The sequence below is a fragment of the Grus americana genome, chromosome 4 (genome assembly GCF_028858705.1).
Source record: "Grus americana isolate bGruAme1 chromosome 4, bGruAme1.mat, whole genome shotgun sequence".
Taxonomy (NCBI): domain Eukaryota; kingdom Metazoa; phylum Chordata; class Aves; order Gruiformes; family Gruidae; genus Grus; species Grus americana.
This window is the reverse complement of record NC_072855.1, coordinates 9,371,520-9,392,358: the sequence shown is the minus strand read 5'-3', so window position 1 is coordinate 9,392,358 and position 20,839 is coordinate 9,371,520. Positions and strand designations below refer to the sequence as shown.

The window sequence follows — 20,839 nt, the reverse complement described above, 5'->3', positions numbered from 1 at the left end:
TGAACAAGTAGTACAGAACAGTCTTTCAATTAAAGGAAAATAGGTAAGGTGGGCTTTAAAGGAGCATACAGCAATTTCCACTAGGCAATTCCTAATTCTAATGGATCTTCTGCAGACTGAAAGGAATCTTTAATTTTTCAGATTGTGAGGAAAAGAATGAGAAAGTTATTCCCCTCACCCCATCTATCTCCCTCCTGGTTGCTTTCTTTTAGAGCAACAGCTATTATGTCCTGTGCTTCACTACCCCGGTTCTGGCGATATGAATCAGAAGGTAGAGGTGTAGCAAAACAACTGAAGGAAAATATTTCCACATGGTCAGATTTTCTTTTATTCAAGCTGGTGTTTGTGCAGACACCAAGAGAAAAAAATCATCAAGATGTTTTCAGTTGTGCCAGAACTTCTTATTACTCAACACCCAGCAAAACCAGTAGCTGACCATGGCTGGGTTCTTGTCCACACCTGTAACAAGCTGGTGAGATTATAGCATCCTGGTGGACCATTCTGCATTTTTCTGGAAAAATGACATCAGAATCCCCTCTCCAGTTCACACTGAGCTTCTGTGCTGGCCTATGTCCTGGTTCCACACAGCAGGGCATGCTGCACTTCTCAGTGTGCAAGAATTGGTTTTCCAAGCCCTGGACAGGTTTGGTGAGCCACTGAGGCTGTCTATCATGTTTGCCCACTTCCCCAACTGTTTGCGACCATACCTACAGCTGCACTGGCAAAGCAGTAGATATGTCTCCTCTCTCATCCACTTCCAGCAAAGTCCCACCAGTTTAGTTAGAGAAGTAAGGCCACAGGCAGGCACCTGCTTCCAAATTCATCTGAAGAGATTTTGGCCTTCAGATGTTCACCTCCCCTCCACTCCCCATGCCAGGTTAGCAGCCCACAGTCCCACTGCTGGAGTGGTTTGAGACGGCTCTAAATCACATCAAACAAACTCAGAGCATCTACTCAAGCTGCTCAGCTTAATTCAGACTTGTGAGTGGTCACAGTATCTTAGAATAAAGTGGTAGAGTTGAGGATAAAAATCATCTCAGCTTTCAGGTACACAAGTCCGTCTTCATGCTTGAAACAAAAAAGCAGCTTTCAAAGGCAACTACTACGAATGACCGAAACGTTCAGAAGATGGACCAAATATGCATAACCTAACCACTGCGTTTCACCTGAAGTAAAATAAGGAGCACTTTTATGAAGAAACTTCTTGGCACTGCATGGATCTTACCTTCAATGTGATGTTGAGCAGCTGCTAGTGGTAGCATTTGGTACAGCTGGAACTGTCAAGGCTGCCTTGTCATAGCCTTATTCTCCTTTTTCTACTCTATCCATTTGACCTGCTAAGATAAAGCTATTTAGAGATACAGTGGATTAAGAATGGAGTGTCCAGTGGGAAGAAACTAAAGGTTTTAATTAAAGAATACAATACTCCTACACAGGATGCCAGAAAACTCAGCACTAAGATATAAACTGGTTTGGTCCAAGTACAGCATACATATAACTTCTCATGACACTGATGTGGTTTAGCCCCAGCCGGCAGCTGAGCACCACACGCCGCTCACTCACCCCTCCCCTGGCAAGATGTGGAGGAGAATGGGAATAACAAAGGCAAAGCCTCGTGGGTTGGGGTAAGGACAGTTTACTGGGATTTACAGCTGTCTTGCCTTGTAGCTCACGTACCCATGCCTGCAGGGTTGAGGTAGGCTTCCCATCCCATCTCCTCATGTGTTCTCCGTGGTAACGCAGATAAAACCACAGGATACCTCATGGTGTGTATGCTCTATATCCCCTCTCCAGAGCAGAAAAACGCTTACTCCTAACAGCTGAAATACAGGTCTGTGCAGGTGGGGAGTAAGATATATCCTCTTTGACTTGCTGAACGTCCTGGGACAGTTTCTCCACAGCCGAGACAAGGGAGGAAGAAAGGCTCTCTTCATATTGCTGGAGTCGGCCAGCCACTTTGTCCACTGTGGGTGCCTCTTCACTTTTCCAGTCGATTACTGCCAGTGAGTTGGCATACGATGATGGTGCACTTCGCGCAAATTTTCGCCACATGGGTTGGGTACATTGGACTTCATCGGGGTCTGTGGGCAACTGTGCATTGTCCGGATCATAATAAACCATCTCCCGCACAGCTAATTCACTCAGATATTGGATACCTCTCTCCATGGTGGTCCACTTGCCTGGCCAACATACGACATCTTCGCTGAAAGGATACCTTTCCCTCACACTTGACAGGAGTCACCTCCAGAGGCTGAGGGCCTGCGCCTTCTTCCCAATTGCCTTGTCAATGCCCCCTTCCCTAGACAGGGATCCCAGCTGCTTGGCCTCCCTGCCCTCCAGTTCCAGGCTACTGGCCCCATTATCCCAGCAGTGGGGCAGCCAGGTAATAATGTGCTCCCCTGGAAGGCGGCTGAAATCTTTCCGCATTATCTCGCAGCTCACTCAGGGACAGGGATCGGTTGATCACTTCTGGTTCTGGCTCTTCTTCTTGTTCTCGTGATGGTCCCAGTTCATCATCATCTCTCACTAAGCGAACTAATTTCCTTGTGTGTTTCTTTTTGTGTATAGGGGCGACTGATACTGGTATGGGTTGATCTTTTGGCTCGGCTGCAGTGCCTGTTGTGGGGGCTTGGGTAGCTGCAGTGCCTGTGGGTCTGCTCTCTCTCTCTGGATGGTGCTGTCTACTGTCAAGCAGTGTTTGATAGATCGTGGCCAGGGCCCAGCACAGCACAGTAAGTTGTGTCTCCTTAGAATACCCACAGCATTTTTCTTTCAAATATTCTACCGTTTTATCATGGTCTTGGAGTTCAGGAGTGAAGCTCCAAACCATTGGGGGTGAGAAGGTCTCTAGATACCCGCCCATATTCTCCCACATGCCACGCTAGCCCTGACTATTCAGCCTTGGGGAAGATCCCTGGGTGGTATTCTTAAAACAATTTTTGCTAACCCTAAACAGGACTTGGAAAACATTCAGGAGACCTAGCAATAGGAATATACTGGCCTGAACATTCCAAGGGTATTCAAAATTCTCAAAAATTGTTGTAACCAACCAAAAGGGAAAAGGGGAGGTGAAAGAGTGGGAGAAGGTATCCCCCCCCATCTTCCCCATAGATTGGGTGCAATTACTAATCAATTCTGAAAGATGTTCACCGAGGTACGAGCATGACAGAAATGCTACATACAAGTACCAGCTCAGACTCATGACCGTCGATGATATCTTATCATAAGTCGATATCACACAATACAACAATATGAGAACACGATCCCCTCTCCCAGAGGTGATAAACAGCGCCGCAGGGATTACATAGAGTAAACACGGGTTTACAAACCAGAGCCATGTGACCAAACAGAACATCATTATGACCAGCAACTGTTTAAATAACATTATAAATGCTTGTAACAACTTAGTTTTAACACACTTGGGTCAGACTTGTCATTATCAGAACCCCTCGAGCCCCACATTGGGTGCCAAAAAGGACTGTGGTGGATTGACCCTGGCTGGGGGCCAGGTGCCCACCAGAGCCACTCTCTCACTCCCCTCATTCACTAGACAGGGGAGAAAAGGTATAACAAAAAGCTTATGGGTTGAGATAAGGACAGGGAGAGATCACTCACTAATTATCGTCACGAGCAAAACAGACTGAACTTAGAGAGAAAATTCATCTAATTTATTACTAGGCAAAACAGAGTAGAGGAATGAGAAATAAAATCAAATCTGAAAACACCTCCTCTCACCCCTCCCATCTTCCCGGGCTCAACTTCACTCCTGGCTTCAACCTCCTCCCCCCTCAGCGGCACAGGGGGATGGGGAATGGGGGTTACAGTCAGTTCATCACACGGTGTTTCTGCCGCTTCTTCCTCCTCAGGGGGAGGACTCCTCTCATCGTTCCCCTGCTCCAACATGGAGTCCCTCTCACGGGAGACAGTCCTTCACGAACTGCTCCAACGTGAGTCTCTCCCACGGGGTGCAGACCTTCAGGAGCAGACTGCTCCAGCGTGGGGTCCCCCACGGGGTCACAAGTCCTGCCAGCAAACCTGCTCCGGCGTGGGCTCCTCTCTCCATGGGTCCACCGGTCCTGCCAGGAGCTTGCTCCAGCACGGGCTTCCCACGGGCCACAGCCTCCTTCAGGTGCCTCCACCTGCTCCGGCATGGGGTCCTCCACGGGCTGCAGGTGGAATCTCTGCACCCCCTCATCCTTCCTCCATGGGCTGCAGGGGGACAGCCTGCTTCACCATGGTCTTCATGACGGGCTGCAGGGGGATCTCTGCTCCGGCGCCTGGAGCACCTCCTCCCCCTCCATCTGCACTGACCTTGGTGTCTGCAGAGTTTCTTACATCTTCTCACTCCTCTCTCCGGCTGCAAAAGCTCTCCCTAACTGGTTTTTTTCCTTAAATATGTTATCACAGAGGCGCTGATTGGCTTGGCCTTAGCCAGCGGTGGGTCCATCTTGGAGCCGGCTGGCATTGGCTCTATCAGACACAGGGAAGCTTCTAGCAGCTTCTCACAGAAGCCACCCCTGTAGACCCCCCCTGCTACCAAAACCTTGCCATGCAAACCCAACACAGACACATACCTCATTGCAGCTGGCAGAACTACAGCATGCCTGAGTGTGGTCACAGTGCAGACAACAAGCAGAAAGGAATTCCATCATCTTTAATACACAGGCAAAGCCTACAGAGACCACAATTCCGTGTCTCAGTATAACTGGGTAAGTTGCCACAGAGATATGTTCATATTAGAGACAAAAAACAGCTGCAAGTGTCTCAAGAGCACTGCTGGCCATATTTATCTTGTGGGTTACACTTGGCCAACTCTGATTTAAAAATCAAAGCAGGTAAATTCTTCCCCCACTCTAACACCAAGTAACAGATTTACTGAATTGAGCCCTCACTGGCAACCCAGTAGATGTGAAAAGAGGGTACTCTAAAAAAAAAAAAAAAACCCAAACATAACAGACAAATACATAAGACACAGCCTCCCAATTTCCTCAGTACAATGGGGCATACATGCTTGTAACATGAACTCCATAAAGCTGTATTTTCTACAGCTGCATTTTAAAAACCGCCGAACAGGTGATATTCCTTAGCTGCCCTCTAGGATTCAGTTCAGCAGATTTGCAGTTACACAGTCACACAGATTTCTCTTTTCCACCTGAAGAAGCAGAGTTTCTGTCTATAAGAATGGGGAACAAAAGCAACATCAAAAACCAAATGTCAGTACTGTAAAACTAATTAGCTCTCAAAGAAAAGTCCATTTTACTTCTGTCCTAAGATTTGGAATTGGTTAAATGAGATGAGGTTTGAGGTAAAAATCAGAGTTAATGCTTACTGGTCTGCAAAACAATTTAGCTTTTGCGTGATTAATGGGCATACCAGCATGGCAATACTTCCTGTGACATGGAGAAATTCAGTCCAATACACATTGATGTTTTTCACATCAGTACATTCAGTATGTGTCTGGGTGCTGTTATTTTTGTTTAAAGTTATTTGTCTTACAATCTTACTTCAACTGTACAAACTGGAGCTTAAGCTCTCAAGTTCATGAGAGGCTTAAAAAAAACCCCAAAAACCTGACAGAAATTTTCTTTTCACTTAAGAACAGACTCAAAAAATTAAATTTAGAGTATTACAGCCTGGACTCACTGTTGAAAGTTATACAGAGAAAGTAAGGCATAATTTAATCATAGAATATCTCAAGTTGGAAGGCACCCATAAGGATCATCAAGTCCAACTCCCTGCTTCTCACAGGACTACCTAAAACTAAACCGTATGACTAAGAGCATTGTCCAGAGGGTCCTTGAACTCTGACAGGCTCGGTGCTGTGACCGCTGCCCTGGGGAGCCTGTTCCAGAAACCGGCCACCCTCTCAGTGAACATATTTACTTCTGTTTTAACTTCTCCTGCTTCACTGTTGTTATTGTTAATATGCTGTTGGAGCCTAAAATAGATGATAGGTGCTAAGCCGGCATACAGCCATCACACTTCAAACATATGATGAGATTGCTAGCTTCTTTAAGGAAAGGGGTCTGGTGAAAGCAGAGGTCCCCCAGCTGTTCATCAATATCAGGAGATCATTGCTGCCCACAGGGATTTTCTGGAGCAACAAGGGTGGATTGGGAACTTCTCGGAGCTGGAGCTGGGTATAATCAGAAAGGCCTGCACCCTCCCAGCCTACCTGTGCGAGAAGGGGCTGAGGAGCAGGGAAGGGACTGCAGGGCTGCATAAGGAAAATTTGGGAATCCTTTCTCTCTAGCACACACACTTTGGTTGTCCTGGCTTTTTGGAGCACTTGTGGCTTCAGTAGATGGATGATGGAGCACAGGGCTGTTTGACATCAACATCATATCTTCATCTCAGTTTCTCTATCATGAGCTGAAGCTGTATCTGAGAATCAGTCTGATCCAAGAGAGGACTTCCTCCTTATTGTCATGGGACACACTGGCTGTGGGAAGTCCACTCACCAAATTAATCACCACTGGTGTAACCAGCTATACAAAAAAAGAGATCATTATGAAGACTACCAGCTCTAAATGGCAGTGAAATCCATCCTTAATCTACCTATCTTGTGATTTTCATATGAGATGGAATCACCACGTGATTAAAGGCTGTGTTTTAAAAGCTGTGTTATCCACTGACCCACATGAGCTAAAGGCACTTAGAGCAGAGCTGGGCTGAAGCATCCTGCTTACCACCTGCCTTCTTAGTACAGGAAAAGCTCTGTCGGTCAGGCTTTTTCCCCAGATGATAAATCACTAGACACAGCCCTGTGGTTCTATATTAAATCAGGTATCACTTTTGATTGTTTCAGCTACCCTGCAAAACTGGAAAGATCTAATCAGACTTCGCTAATCACCTAAAAGACACTCAATCACCACCTTCTAACCATCTCCTTGACATCATTTGCAATGGCTTGAATAAGGGAGGTTGACAGCACGCCAACAGCTTTGGAGCTAAGCCCCAAGGCTGCTTACCATCTTATATATCTTTAATAATGTTTTCAAGCCTTTGTTTTTACTTTCATGGGCACATCTAACTTAATATTCTTTGAATATTGCAAATGACCGTTGGCAGTTTAGAAAGGAATAAAGAACAAAATGAATGGCACTAAATACAGCTTTGCTGACTGTTTTGTGAGAATGATCACAAAACCATTTGCACAGAGATTTGTTATTATCCCCTCCCCGGTGGGTTAAAGCATGCTTTAAAATAAACAAAACAAAAAAAAAACCCCAAAAACAAACAAACAAAAAAACCCCAAAAAAACAAAACAAAAAAACCCCCACCACCAAACAGGGCAGGGTCCAGATTCTGAACCTACAAAAAAGCTAGTAACTTCCAGCTAAAAATACAGTTCCTGATTTTAAAGTTGTAATGCAATGTCCACTGGTTAACTCTGAAAAATGGGTTGGAATTTTGAAAATAAGTGTCTATAGTGCAGACTTAGTGAACTGTGTAGCCCATGGACTGGATTTGTTTTACGGAATTTGTTTTATGGCCTGCTCCCTGCTGGCCTCTGTCTTGAGCAGCTTTTAGATGCAGTAGGGAGCTGGCTGTGAACTGGCTGAATGGTTTTGATGGTAGCAGCTCCCTCCCAGCAGTACAAGAACCCTCTCCCTAGTTCATGATCAGAGCTGCACCTGCCACATACGGCACTTTGGCTGAGTGGTGAATCACAGATATCCCCAGAAAAGATTGCCCAGAGTTGGTTACTGCTGTTAAAACAACTAATCCAGCCTGCAGCCTGCTCCATGGGGCCAGCAGCAATGAAAGAGTGGAAAACAGTATGCAGGGGACAAACAGATCTGGTATGTGTGTGGGTAGTAGCCAGCCTCTCAGAGGCAGTCTGTGACCCTTCTCTTACTGTGTGAGTAAAATGCAGCCAGGTTGTCTATCAGTAAGTGATCATCCCATCAGTGTAGGTTACAAGCATGTCTGGTCTTGTAAAAGGAAGGAGATGCAGCCTATGGTCCCCATAAAAGGTTATGTGATCTATGCTAGAGTCAGTTTTCTTTGCGAGACACCATGCAGATCAACACAGGGCCAAATTAAGTGTGAAAACTCTGGAGTTATGCAGTAAAACTATATGGTTTCCCCTGCACAGAACTGCAGGGTGAGATTTGCAGGAGGAGTTAAATAGGAATTTCCTCTCTAAGCCTTTGGGAATCCCTCCCCCTCCAACACAGTTAGGAGCTGCTTAGTCATCATCTAAAAGTCTTGCCTGCAAACAAAAGAGTTTTTCAAGGAAATTAGTGTCTCCAGTGGGAATATTAACAAAGGGAATTGTATTTTCGGGGACAGAAACATTTGCCCAGCTAAGCAGTAAAACAGACTAAAATAGTCAAATATAAAATATATATGTGGCTTAAAGCAATTGTCTTAAAACTCACAGTTTGCATCAAATTGGGCCACAGCTGAATAATAAAACTAAAGAAGGCGGTTCCAAGAAGTCCTCAACTATTAAATATTTCCACGTCTTTTGAAGGTGTAGGCAGAATTCCTAATTTAATGATTGGAATAGGCCTGTCCTTGTCCAGAGGCAATGAAAGATCTCAATACGGATTCAATTGTTTAGATTTTAAAGTGATAAGGAAGCGATAGGCTTGTTTTGGTAAGACCATATAATGGAGCCACATCTTCAGGTTTGCTGTCAAATCTACAACTGTGATAGTCAATAATAGGACATTCAACTGAAACTTTTTTGTATCCTCATTTCCTCTCCTTGGCTGTCTTTTATTTTTATTTTTTAAAAAGTATTAAAATACAGGTACTGTCTTTGGGGCTTTTATTGCTACTCCTGCTTTGGATATCTGTATTTTATAAAGCTTCTCTCTTGGTCTGGAAGCTGTAGGTGTCATAAAGGTCACTAACATAGCCGGAAAACCAGAGAAGATTTTAGTAGTTGAAATATTTTTGCATCAAGATTTAGAAATTCTGGCGAAAAGTTCAAAGGTTTATAAAAGAAGGAAAAGGTGTGCTAGAACCACCTTACAGCACAATCTGAACATCTTGTTTGGGCTGTACACAGTGCTCAGCAGATCTATTCATTAACGAGATTTCTTGATGAAGAAGCCCAAAGTACATTTGACCTGTAATTATTGAACAGATTTTGTTTAACTGTAAATGTGCTACATACCAATCTGGTTCTGCTGGAATGTTTGTTTTGGTTTTTGCTGTATGTCACAATGCAAGGCATCTTCATTCCTGCACCTGCATTTTCACCTAAACATCATGGACCCTGCTCAGAGTTACCTCAAACCATTCTTCAAAGATGCCAGTTCGCAGGCTTTGAGCTATGAACAACCTTGACCATAGATTAGAAAAGCAAAAAATTTTGAGTGCCTTCTGTTGAAAAATCTGTGCGAGAGTGTAGATATAGCACTTCAGCTAACAGGTACACAGGAGGTGGGGAAAAAGCTACCCTCCTGAGACACCGTGCTCTGACAGCAGCTGCGATACAGCTAGTCACAGATTGCAGGTTGCAGTAGCAAGAGGCAGATTCAGCTTCCCTCACAGAAGGAAGATACTACCCTTGGCAAATTCTCCACACTGACTGCAAGCCAAACAAGTTTCGTTCCCTATGCTGTTCTACGTTGCGGCATTTTTCATCATTATGGAATCAGAGCAATGTAAAAAGTATCTATGAGATGATGTTTCCTCCCTTAGCCTCCACCCACAGGTAAAAGCATGTGCAGGGGAGTATTTTATTTTAGTAGCCTTCTTGTTTGAGCTGGCTCTCTCATTTCAGGAGATACAGAATCATAGAATGGTTTGGGTTGAAGCGACCTTCAAGATCGTCTAGTTCCAACCCCCCTGCTGCGGGCAGGGACACCCTCCACTAGACCACGTTGCCCAAAGCCTCATCCAACCTGGTCTTAAACACTTCCAGGGATGGGGCATCCACAACCTCTTTGGGCAACCTGTTCCAGTGCCTCACCACTCTAACAGTAAAGAATTTCTTTCTAACATCTAATCTAAATCAACCCTCCTTCAGTTTAAACCCATTATATAATAAATATAAATGATGCTCTCACTTTACTCCCCCTAACATAAAAACAGAGGTGTGCACCCAGCATTTGGAATGACAATAGCAGCGCTAATGGCTGTAACTCAGCCAGAGAAGGATAAAGGGCTGATGACTGTCTGTTCACTCTTTCCTAAGCTTCCTAGTGTCCCTGGTACCTCAAGGAAGAAGAATTCCACAGATGATTGTATAGAGAGGTGAAATGTAACTACCCAGCCTCACCTTAGAATACAGGACAGTAGAGTTGACTGTCTTGTGCAAAATCCATTCAACTTATCTACTTTTATCCACAGCGTTTTCTTCCATATTAAAAAAAAAAAAAAAGAAATTGAATGTTTCCTTACCCGCGTGTCTAGATTATACGCTGTCTTCTTTAGATCCTGCAGAGCCCTCTGCATGAACTCAAATGCATGGCAATCAACACAGGGACGGCCTAGGAGAGCATTAGTAGAGAATCGTGACTATATGGCATGAAGTATTAAGTAGAAGGAATAAATGGGGATTTTGAGTATGAGGAGGAGCTACAGAAAAGAGTCCACAGAGTGAGTACTGATGTATGTACTCTTGAACAATACCAGTTATTGGAAACAGTCCATCATAATGGTCCACCCAGTCTCTCAATGACAAAAGAATTACTTCAACAAATTTGTATTAAAAAATTTCTTCTGCTTTTATTGCTGTTCCCCTCATCCTTCTCTTGTCACAGTTCATAGTGTGGAAACACTAAACCCATAACTTGAGTCTTTTCATTTTGCTCCAACCCTGAGCACATTTTCAACCTCATCTTCAGATTTTTCAGAAATTACCTCTGAAACCATGAACCTGTTCACTGGTAAATCTTGTCTCCTGATCTCACAAACTTGATCTCTAAATAGAAAGTTAATGGGATAAAATTGATTACATTATCACCTAGCCTCTAATTTTGAATATGACACAGCTTTGTCCAAAGCTAGTGAAGCAAGCAGCAGATAAACACAATGCCCTGCCATTAGCAGGCATTGCTGATAAGCAGAACTGCTGCGTTCTGGACTAATTACAGTGTTTTAGATAGTGTTCCCATATCTAGATATCCAGACTAAAGGTCACAAGGCTTGCTTTGCCTTGATCATCATGTAACACAAAGCTGTGCCCTAACAGATAGCAGTACTGAGACAGAACAAATATAGACATGATGAAATGTCTTCAAATCATCAGGCTCTACATATGCTCTTATTTGCTTCTCAGTGCCTGTGCCTCTCTGACAACTTCATAGGAAATATTGCGCAAGTGAGAAATTCTGAGTGCAGAGTAAGTTTGCTCTTTGAGGTCTGCTAAGGAAGACAGGCTGAAACCTAGAGTGATATTGGAAAATCCCGCAGTGTCTGTCAGCTTATTTTGCAAACACTTGATATTTGACTGATTACTACATGCCTCTGATAAGCTGGAATATGAGCTTCCAGCTCATGATCTATGTGCTAACCAGCAGGCAGGAATCAAGCCTGCTGGAGAAAAGGAGCCTGCCAAATTCTTTAACTGGCTAAGAAAAAACAAGAGATAAAAAATAAACATGGAGCAGTATTAAAGACCTCCTCTTTCATTGTTATACCACCACCCAACCTTAGTGTTATTATATTTGCACCAGACAAAAGGAGAGGACAGCATTTTCCACGTCAACAACTTGATGCAAGGACCTGTCATTATCTTTATGACATAAAATAAATTCAAGACAGATCAGCAAAGGAGAATTAGGTGATTGAAGGCTGCAAGACTTGACAACGTGTGCTTTCTTGGCATCTTTGTTGTAATTTTTTTAATAAAAACTACTGACTTTAATACAGTAGACATTACAAAGAATGGAAGATGTAATGAACAGTCAATGTCAGTTGAAAAAAGCAAGTCCCAATAATGTCTCTGAAAGGCAAACAGGGTGATTGCTGGCATAGAAAGGGCTAACACAATGTGAGAGCTGTACAAAAGAAAAGGTGCAGAAAAGTGGCAGATTTCACAGGCAGGAGACAAGAGTAAGAGAATAGAAAGCCTTGGATGCAGGAGAAAACCAGCACTGGTATACTCCCAAGTTGTGGTTTTAAAACAACATAAGCAAGACATTTCCAAACCAGTTTGACTCAGACAAGCTTCAGTGAAGTCCTGCAACATTAAAACTACCATACAAGCAGTATCAGAGGACTGTAGAGTGGTACGTACTTTCAGCTGGTATGGCTGTTCCTGCTTCTTGATCAGATCTAACAGGCTCCACGAGAAGCAGTGCAACCACAAAAACTAAAGGAACTGTAAGGACCACTTTTCTCAGAAGGCAAGGTGCCAGCATCTTGGGAAATGGTGCTTCTCTGTTTATCAAGAGACAGAAACAATTCAGTGAGGAACACTGCAGATACAAGGGTTTTGTTACAAATAACTTAACATTCCTGACAGCTAAAGCATTGGCAGTCTTCCTTTCAAAGAAAAAAAAAAATCAGAAGATCTAGAGCATGGACAGAAGTTTTCCAACAGTGCCCATAAAACCAAAAACTGGAAGAGAATGTCCCTAGACATGAGGGAGATGATCAGAAGTCCCTAGATAGTTTTGGGTTTCATTTGCAAGCCAGGATGCCAGCAACTTTGCCTGCTCTGTGATTCTAATCTTTTTTTCTAACTACACAGTTCCAGACCAGCACATGAATCTGGACAGCTGGTTCACTGTTAGACTTTGAGATTGAAACTGCATGGATCTGAGAGCTGAAATAGACCTAAACCTGGAAATGACAGTTTTACCCACTGACTTGCTTTACTGATGCACCCTCTTTTCACAAGAATAATAACTAAAGCTAATAATTATCGTTAACTACGTACCACACTGATCATAAAAACTTACTCCTTTATGAAAGCAGCTGAAGGAAAAGACTTTTGTCAAACCTCCACTAATTCACAGGTAGAACTTCTAATGGTAAATACAGCAAAACTCTTTGACCTTCTGTTTCCCCTCCTAATCTGGGCTTCAGACCTTTATTTGCAGCCATCCATTTGTTCCTGAACTTCACAGCCAGGCACACCATGCCCTTAAGATAGGTATAGTCTGGTCCAGCAACACCTCCTCTTCACACAGAGCTAAAATTTTTGATAAGTACACAGGCTTCAACTGAAGCATTTTCTTCACCCAACAGGTAAACTGTTTAGATCAAGAGAGAACACAGGAAACTTGGACTGGCTCAAGCTGCCACTGTCTGTTAGAGATTTCAAACCAAGCCTCAAGGATCCTGGCAAACTGCTAGAGTGGTCCTTAGTTCAGTCAAGTTTACCTTCCCTTCCTGTATGTTCAAATGGAAGAAAGAAAGAATCAAATAAGGTTAAGTTGTAGCAACACAATAAAATCCACATGAAAATTCTCTTTAGCTAAACCCAGGAAAGCAGGACAACATTCTGTCTCTCCCCAATTTTTTAAGTCGGTGCAAAAGATGTTGCGTAAGAACATCAAATTTGCGTGTGCTGAATGCAAGAGTACAGCAGTCCCCAAAACAGCTTGTATTTCACATTTGGAAGGGCAATACAGGGAGGCAGGAAAGGAAAAGGTTTTCCCCATCTTGCCACAAACACAGAACAGAACAAGCTTGCTCTTTGATAAATGCAATCCGCTGTTTCAGACACAGCTAATCTGAAGCTGCAAATTCTGCATGAACACTTGCCGCACATGCAAACCAGCAATTCATCCAGGAAAGGAGCAGCATTATACACATTCCCTGCTTGTGCACCTCAGCCTAAACATAAGAGTAGGGGATGGTTCAGCACCAAGAGACACACAGGTACACATAGACTCACAGATATATTTTGGCCCACACCAAAAAATAGATCTGGTAATGTAATTTCTATAACCCCAGGACTGGGTTTCCTATCCATCCCACTATTTAGGAGTGATCTGATGTGATCCTTTATTTCTACAATCCTTAAAATAAAGGGATTAAAATCATAACAAGCGGTTTGGTTTTTCTGTTTTAATTAATGGTGATCTGCAATCAAAGCAGTACAATCAAAGACACCAGGCTTCGCAACAGGATACAGCAGGGTGTCTCCAAGTAACAGTAAATTAGGATAATACCAGCTTCCTTTGAAAGTGACCAATGCAGAAGCCTCCTGGTCAGGAGGTGCAGAGGCTATTTTCATAGTTGACTATGAGTGCCAGAAAGGTTCAACAAAACACAGCGGATACGCTGTGAAACTTTTTCAGGGTACCTTACACATCACCCACCCCAGCTTTGTACGTGAGCCCTGCTGCAAAATAATTGCTCCCCGAGTGCAGTAATCACCTTAGACCACATCTAACTACTGCCTCTTAGCTATTCCGTGGGAATTTGCTATCTCGAGGAATAATCACAACAGGCTTCAGGGTGGTCTCACTGCAATGCAACTGGGATCAGAGGCAGGTCTGTGCATGGACTTCTGTGAAAGAGAAAAGTCACCCCCTCTAACAAAGGAAAAAAATATCAGTACCTGATCTCTCTCTCGTCTTTGTGATGGTCTCTTTGAAATGGCCGCTGCAAACTGCTAACAGAACAAGTGCAGCATTTCTGAGCATGTGCACTGTCTCTTTTTAACCTTCTCTGAAAGAGGTTATTACTATGGGGAGATTTCTGCCATGGCAACAATGCAGAGCACTGCAGCACACAGCACAGATTTAAAGAGGAACAGGCAGTGCCTCCCGGGTCTGGGGAAGGATGTTTCTGCTTTAACATGCGAGTTCCAGCAGTGACTTACCTGCTCCGGGTAAGGGTTTTAAAGCTGGGCCATTTGATTAATCTCTCTTGAAGTCCACTGAATGGTTTTCCCAAAGTCTTCTCAGCTGGATGTAGTGCCTGATTCAAGCAACTTGCTTCCCTACGTGCCTGAAAATAACCATGACAAATTACACCTCCTTTATGGGAAACCAGGAGAAACCACGGGATCGCACTCAGAAACTGCAGGACACGTCACAGGTGAGACTTTGGTGAAGGCCAGGAATGGTTCGGTGCACAGTCTGCCATCTGAATGGTTCTGAGTTACTGGGCTCATAACCACTCATGTCTGCTTTCCTGGATGTTTCTGTGGTCCCAGTCTCAGGGCTGCCAGGAACAGCTGTAGGAGTGCAGGTATTTAAACTCTGAGTGGGAACTTGAGTCTAAACTCAGGGTAAACCTCACTCCCCTTTTCCAGCCTGTGCCTCTGGTCCCTTTTCAATGCCTGTACTCCAGACCAACACTGATGGCGCTTCTGCTGAATGCGGTACCATAATGGAGCACAGATGATAAAAGTGCTTTTGTCAAAGCAAAGCTAAGTTCAGGGGTCACTTCTCCCCCCCAAAACAAATTTCCCATCACAAATTAGCAGTTCTTGTTCCAGAGAGAATGAGCACAGCTGAGGGCAGGCACAGCACTGAGAAGCATGACAGAACTTCAAAGGGACCGTGCTCTGTGTTTGCTTTAGCCGGTTCAATAGGGACTCAATAGTAAATGCTTTCATGGTGAAAGCTGGGGCACTCAGCGTCCAGGAAGGTCAGGCACACAACCTTTTTCTTTTTCATGAGCAGAAACTCCTTCTCAGAATTATGACTAAATTGCTGGCTAACATTTTTCTTTTCAACATGCCGTATACCCTGTCTCTCCTGTACAGCCCTAGGGGAATGGTTTGCCTCCATTAATTCAAGTTTTTCAGTAAGATGCTAAAATTTCAGGTTGTGCAGTGTGTAACTATGATGCTGTATGAAGTTGCAGCATCCATGAGCAGAGTCAAGAGCGGATTAATTATAGTACTGCCATCCTTATGCATCACAAAAACAGAAAGAAGGGGAAAATAATTTTTAGAAACTGCTCTTTTGGGCAAATAAGATTTAGCATTGTTCTTGCAGAGATAATCATACAAGATTTGGTCTGATTAAGTATCTGCTTATACACAAATTACAAATGCAGAACTTTATTAATGATCTTTCTCAGCAATCTAATCTCACACCTTGGCCTCTCTTCCTAGTAACTAACATAGATATTCACATATACATACATATACACATATCTATCTAACCTGTGCTCTTGACCATTCCCAGTAAATCTTACCCTGTTCTCCTGAATCCTGTTCTTTCTCTATCACAACGTAACAACAAGCAGCCAGCCCTGGTAGCTTGGGTGTTATCACTGATTCATTCTTCTAGACCCATGCAATGGGCTTCTAACTCCATTAAATAAAGTTTTAAAAATCTGTTTCTGCCATTCTCAGCTGCCAAATTCCTTGCTCTAAGCATCTCATACCAGCTACTGTGACCTCTCTTCTTTAGCCTTGTCCTATATCTACTTGTCCTGCAAGAAACAAGTTCCTTTTTAGCATTTTAACCACATTTCCTCTTTATTCACTTCTCCCCACTCTGTACTGTGTTAAGCACCAGCTTTTCTCTTCACTGAAGCTACTATTTTCTCAACTAGAAAATATCAGTTCACCAAGGAGGAGATTTTCCACACAGGAGGTAGAGATCCCATTTTAGGATATTTTTATTTGAAAAATGTTTTGAAAAAAATTATTCTGATAATTTTCAAATTGATAATTTCTGGCTTTCTGCTTCAACATTATTTCCTTTTTAAACCTAAGCTTAACAGAATAAAAATACATTTCATGCTTAGTTGATGGAATTGCAGAGCAGGAGCAGCTCTTATGTTAAGGGTATTGGGACACGTCCCCACCAGACCATTACAACCCCAATAAAATCTTTCCTTCTCTTATTTCCCTCATGCTTTGTGCATAGGTGGTACAGATGCTAGCCCAAGGGCACCCCAGAACTGGAAGTACAGACCAGAACCAGGACTATACAGCACCTGCAAAACAGGCCTCAACAGCAATTTCACTGGTGTGCCCAAAGGTGCAATCGTGGTCATGCGGCACCTCAGGCTGAGCATGAAAAGTGACATTTAAGTGAAAGCTAGAACGTCCTGACTCCCCAGCTGCCCTGGGGGATCATTCATGAGGTAAGCAGAGAGAATTTATAGTTTCTTTTTATAATGAAGTCAAACACGATGGATTTTTTTTCCAAGATCCCCACCAGCTAAAAAGCATCAAAGCAGTGTTGCTGAGATTTCAATTTTTCATCTTGATAGCACATGTTTTGATACTATAAATATTTCTGTGGGATTGGGAGAAAAGCTCAAGCCTTTACCTCAAAGCCTCTTCACTGCTTGGTCTCTCCTTGGCTCTTAAATCTAATAGTCGGTCACAGCAAAAAACTTTCTTCTCTCACTAAAGATAACAGATTCTGTCATTTCTCCTGCAGACACTTTTATGCCTTCTCACAGCCTGCCCTCTAAATCATGGTAAAAATCTCCCCACAAGGTACCATCTTGTCTTCCATCAAATCCTCTTTTAAGCTTTACCTCTGCCCAGAATCCTACAAAGCACTGCTGCCTGGCAGAGCCTGGGGAGGGAGCTGGCTGTGACTGCTGATGGTATGCAAATGTGCTCGTTATACCAATATCTCACTGCCTCACACCTCTCACTGATTCCCCCCCTTGTCATCCCGCTCCAATCCCAGGCTGCAAACGCTGGAGGGCAGGGGCTGTGTTTGCACTTGTTGGCACAGCACCACCAGGCTGGAGTGTTGATTGAGGCTTTTGGGCAGATGTGATGAATAATAATGTCAAACTACCTAAAGCTGATCGCATTGTTCCACACTCTGATATATGAGCTATTCACAGTGCAAGCCTCTTATTCTTTTCCTTCCAATTTAAAGCTCTTGGGAAGTGTCAGAGTGACCAGATTAAGAAATGAAGCCTTCCTTTGTTCCCTGAACAGGTATTGCATATCTTGGTAGCAGCAAATAATTGAAATTAATCCTCCTTCCATTTTCCCCCTCAGTAATTTTAGGAATAATTTCCTTGTCAGTAACTGATTCTTGCAGTCCCTATCTGTCAGAGTATGGCTCATCTGAAATCATTCTAGGCTCCAAAAGTCTTGAGTTTCAGTGCAAGACTAAGGCTGGGCTCATGTCCAAGTCTGAATTTTCCACACAGCACTCAGGGAGACCTGCACTGTCAGAACTACTTACTACTTTTTGGATGAGATGCTAAGCTGAGGTCAAATCTTTCAGCGTCTCTTTGGGAGTTGAGAAGCATTTAAAAATCCCATGGCAATATTCAGGAAGGGTTAGCATTAGCTGAGCTATCCTTGGCTTGCACCATCCCTATCCAACCTCCTGCACACACATCTTTGGGAAAATAGGCTGTGTTCCAAGCTGTGCTTGAGCTATTTCCAGCTACCTAATAGTTGCAACTTTAACTAGTTTGCTAAGTCCACAGGGATGTCTTGAGTACTTTGCAATAACTATACAAATATGCATGAATGGGCTTTGAACTGGAGAGGGACAAACTGCTATCCTTCAAGCTTCCCATTCCAGAACCGGACTTCAGAGTCCAGGGGCCTCTTCTAACATGGGTGGCCTAGACAGGTGAAGAGAAGATCTCTTAGTGGAGAAGCAGCGCACCATTAGCCAGTTTCCTTGTAAAGGGTGCCTTTAAAAACAGCAACTGAGGAAACTAAAGCAAATGAGATTGCTAAAATTGGAAACTTATCAGTGACCCTTTTTTCCCCCCCAAAGATGTTTATTATCCAAAGTCTGCATAAGGACTTTCCAACTTCAGAATCCAGAAGACCCACAGTCAGGGTCTCCAGACCCACTCCCTGCTCTAGGAATCAGCTCCTTCGCAACTAGTCACCTGAGATTGATCCAGGATGACTTTTATGACAACAATACTTAGATCTCATTTATAATAATTCTGACATTAAGATCCCTATGATTTAATGGCTTAAAGATGGATGTGCCTTCATACTTCCATGTTTGAAAACAGCATCTTTAGCCTGAGTTCATGTTCACAAGATATTTGCAAGCTGACAAATATGGCTTCTCCTTGTACAATTTGTTTCCCCTTTCTACAATCACAGTGCTACAAATTGCAAGCTGGTTAGTGCAGTACTATCCTGATGTTGCACTAACTGTGACTGCACAGTTTCCAGCTAAGAGCTTAACTTATGTCTGCCTTCAAAATGTCTTGTTAATGAATTCTTCATTTGTGATCCAGGGATGTTTTTAGACAGTGGCAAGTGACCAATAAGCAATTAATATTCCTTAAGTATCAGTATAGTGGTCACAGTCTTGGCTGAGATGCTGGAAAACAGACCAGAACTGTCACTGCTAAAAGCAAGGCTAGTTACAGCATAACCGACTGAGTCAAGAATCAGTGATCAGAGCTGGGACAGACTCCCATCCTCAGGAGGTCTAGAACTAGACCTAGGCAGGGATCAAGTTCTAACACACACTCATTAACAGATGACATTCCCCAAGTCCTCAAGATCACCTGGCTATCATTCTAGAAGGGAGACACAGTGACCACCAGGGAAGAATGGGTTATTTGTTCCTTGGAGCACTTTTTCTAACTGTTGGCAAAAAAAAAAAAAAGTGTAGCTCTACAATCCTCAAATCAACAGATTGGGTTCTTCTGAAGGAAAAAGCATGAAGAATCCTATGTTAGTCTTCTCATCTACTAAGTTACACTTAGTAGTAGCAACTACTGTCAACCTGGATTAGCACCCCCAATGCCAAATTTGCTGTCCAAACGCACTGTAGGGCACTGTAGGCAACTGCCTTCCTATGCTCTGTCATGCAGTCTCGGTTTCTCAGCAATGCATTCTTTCATTTCTAGCATCCTGGGAAATATTTTTGCTTTCTTCCACACTTGCCTTCCCGGTTATGTTATTGGCTTTCACTGCACACTGTTGTAAATCACATAGATGTATGCAGAAAGACAGCATCTAGGCTCTAGCTAGTACAAGATCCCCGTCCAGTTTTTGGCAGACAAATACATGGCAGCTCTGCTTTAAGTCTGTTTATTCGTTGTCCTCTTCCAACACCTGTTAGAATATGCATGGCAGTTAAGTATCTCATGCCCCAGCAATATCCAACTCATCTTAGGAAATGCAATGGCAGTTCTGCAGCTCTGAGTCTATGCAGAATGCACTTTAAGAGAGCTGAGAACAAATCAGTCTTGTTGAGGCCATTTGCCTGCACAAGTAGCTTCAGAAGAAATAGGGTGAATCCGGAGTCTGACCAGAATTAGAAAATGCTGCAAAATCTTCCTCTCAATAAAAGCCTTTAAATAACCAGCAACCTCCCAGGAAGCTGAAATGCTGAAATGCTCCACTGGAATGCTTCTTTTTCTCCTGAACTCTTTCCAATCTTCACATCTACCCACTTAAAAAGCAACAAAAATCCCTACCATGGGCAAAAAAATGTATTCTAAGGGGATGAGAATGTAGAAGGGAAACAAATATGCCATGATAATAGGTGTATTAAAAAACTCCAGAACAGATGGAAATATATTATTTTAAGGTCAGGCTGGATCAGGCTTTGAGCAACCTGATCTAGGGAGAGATGTCCCTGCCCATGGCAGGGGGGCTGGACTAGATATCTTTATAGGTCCCTTCCAACCCAAACTATCCTACGATTCTATGATTAATAGATGGTAGAAAATCTTAGAAAACTGTAAAGCCAGGAAAAGGAATATTTTCCTATTATTGACAAAAAATAATAAGCTGGCCATCCATACAAAGAAAACTCTTTGAACTCCCATCCCTCTCCATGGAAGAGCAAAGATTCATCTATAACTCATTCACTGATGTGAGAAGAGATAATGATAAATTTAATTTTGTCAAGCAGGCTGAAAGACACGTGGGGAGCAGCCCCACACAGAGGTCAGATTGAAGGGCAATTTCCTTTTGTGGAGAAAAGAGCAAGCACGGTCTTGCAGGATGCAGACAGAAGCATAGCCACAGAGCAAAAGTGGT

General features: G+C 43.3%; 1 long non-coding RNA gene across 1 annotated transcript; it reads left to right on the top strand.

Moving 5' to 3' along the window:
- The first annotated feature begins 14,726 nt into the window (after window positions 1-14,726).
- LOC129206212 (uncharacterized) lies at window positions 14,727-16,884 on the top strand. Its single transcript, XR_008577054.1, has 2 exons — window positions 14,727-14,964; window positions 16,755-16,884. It is a non-coding gene; the product is annotated as an uncharacterized LOC129206212 (long non-coding RNA).
- The last annotated feature ends 3,955 nt before the right edge of the window (window positions 16,885-20,839 follow it).